Source organism: Lucilia cuprina, chromosome 2, assembly GCF_022045245.1.
Source record: "Lucilia cuprina isolate Lc7/37 chromosome 2, ASM2204524v1, whole genome shotgun sequence".
NCBI classification, from domain to species: Eukaryota; Metazoa; Arthropoda; class Insecta; order Diptera; family Calliphoridae; genus Lucilia; species Lucilia cuprina.
Window position 1 is genome coordinate 63,289,598 of NC_060950.1, and position 2,419 is coordinate 63,292,016.

The following is a 2,419-nucleotide window of genomic DNA, read 5'->3' on the forward strand; positions in this document are numbered from 1 at the left end:
ATTCTAGTTCTGTTCTAGTTCTGCTCTAGTTCTGTTCTAGTTCTGTTCTAGATCTGTTCTAGTTCTGTTCTAGTTCTGCTCTAGTTCTGTTCTAGTTCTGTTCTAGTTCTGTTCTAGTTCTGTTTCAGTTCGGTGCTAGTTTTGTTCTAGTTCTGCTCTAGTTCTGTTCTAGTTCTATTCTAGATCTAATGTAGTTTTATTCTAGTTGTATTCTAGTTCTGTTCTAGTTTTATTCTAGTTCTGTTCTAGTTCTGCTCTAGTTCTGTTCTAGTTCTGTTCTAGATCTGTTCTAGTTCTGTTCTAGTTCTGCTCTAGTTCTGTTCTAGTTCTGTTCTAGTTTTGTTCTAGTTCTGTTCTAGTTCTGTTCTAGTTCTGTTCTAGTTCTGTTCTAGTTCTGTTCTAGTTCTGTTCTAGTTCTGTTTCAGTTCGGTGCTAGTTTTGTTCTAGTTCTGCTCTAGTTCTGTTCTAGTTCTATTCTAGTTCTAATCTAGTTTTATTCTAGTTGTATTCTAGTTCTGTTCTAGTTTTATTCTAGTTCTGTTCTAGTTCTGCTATAGTTCTGTTCTAGTTCTGCTCTAGTTCTGTTCTAGTTCTGTTCTAGTTCTGCTCTAGTTCTGTTCTAGTCCAGTTCTATACATGTTCTAGTATTAGTTCTGTTCTAGTTCTGTTTTAGTTCTGTTTTAGTTCTGTTCTAGTTCTGCTCTAGTTCTGTTCTAGTTCAGTTCTATACATGTTCTAGTTTTAGTTCTAGTTTTAGTTCTGCTCTAGTTCTGTTTTAGTTCTGTTTTAGTTCTGTTTTAGTTTTGTTCTAGTTTTGTTCTAGTTCTTTTCTATTTCAGTCCTGGTTATGATTTAGTTCATTTCTAGCGAGAAATAACAAAATTTTGTTTGCTCTATTTCTCTGCTGTCATTTCCATTACGTTCCTAAATATTGACATAAAATTTAAATTTGTTGAAATGATTTTGATTAAATAACAAATAAATTGCATTTTAATCTTAAATTTAGTGTTGTTTTGCCCTCTTACCAAAAAAAAAAAACTTAACCTGACAGTTTTATGCTTTTAATTTGACACTTAACAGACGGTCGACTGTCAAATATAACAAAGAGAAAAAATAATGCAAAATGTTTTCAAAAAAAAAAAAAAAAAAATAAAAATAAATATTCCTACGCTTTTATTTCTTTTTCAACTCTTTCAAACTTCAATTCAATTTTTTCTATGTAATTTGTCAGTTAATCCCTTTTTAAAAACCAACACACCCAGTATTTAAACCAAACCGATTGTTAATCATTTAAAGATCGGCTTAAGCTCAAAAACAAGAAAAACAAAACTAGATAATTTATATATTTATCGAATTCCTGAGAGTCTTTTAATTTGGCAACAAATTTAAGCTATTAAAGTGAATTGAGAAAAAAAGGTGAGTTTAAGTACTGAGGTTTTTTACAACCCGTTTTTTCCGTTTCACATGCTAATTGACGCCTTTTGTCTTGTCTAGTCGCGGCTGGGTTGGTTGGTGGTGCCTCTGCTGTCTGTCTGCACTTGTTGCGGTAATTGTTTGGTCACCCCTTGATTTTTGTTTCTCGATTTTTTTTTTGCTACAAAATGCATGTGAATATTTCGTTTTTTTTTTAATTTGTATACAAATTGTAGTTAAAGTTCAATGCTTTATAACATGTTAAATACCTTCAAAATGTTTGAGTGTTTGTTTTTAAAAAATGCTTTTAGTTAATTTTATGTTTATTACCTGGTAATTCAATTTGTTTTAAACAATTGTTAATTTATCTTTTGTAGGATTATGTCGGGGGGTGTATCAAGTGTTAAGTTAAATACCTCAGAATTGTTAAGTTTGTCTGGTTATTATTGCATAACTGTTGTCAAGTTGTTAAAATATTGACATTTGATCGATTGTATATCAATTTAATGTTTTTAAATTCCTAGACTTTATAGTTATGTTGAAAACAATGTATTTTAATTATAATAAAATGAGTGTGTTTACGATTGCAATGGGATAACAGTTTTAGGTCTTAACTTTAAACAGAAGTGTTTATAAAAGAGTCTCTACATTTGGAACCTGTGCTAGATAATGGTGTAGGAAATTACAACAGGATAGGTCTCAATGAACTGCCATATAGAAATATCAGATACTTAAATTGTATTGTAATTATTTCCTCCGGTGCATGTTGATTTGGTAAACCAACAAACCAGAGAATCTAATCTATCTGATACATATCGCGATAAATCGCTATATACTGGTGCTTGTTGTAGAACAGAACTAAAACAGAACTAGAACAGAACTAGAAAAGAACTAGAAATGAACTAAAACAGAACTAGAACAGAACTAGAACAGAACTAGAACAGAACTAGAACAGAACTAGAACAGAACTAGAACAGAACTAGAACAGAACTAGAACAGAACTAGA

The 2,419-nt window shown here is 31.0% G+C and overlaps 2 protein-coding genes across 4 annotated transcripts in view; one reads left to right on the forward strand and one right to left on the reverse strand.

Annotated features, from left to right (window-relative positions):
- The window catches only part of LOC111677713, a 133,137-nt gene that overhangs the window by 61,428 nt on the left and 69,290 nt on the right, over nucleotides 1–2,419 (forward strand). The window lies entirely within an intron of this gene.
- LOC111686173 (laminin subunit alpha-1-like) overlaps nucleotides 1–2,419 on the reverse strand; it is an 86,706-nt gene that overhangs the window by 27,748 nt on the left and 56,539 nt on the right. The gene's annotated exons all lie outside the window — the stretch shown is intronic.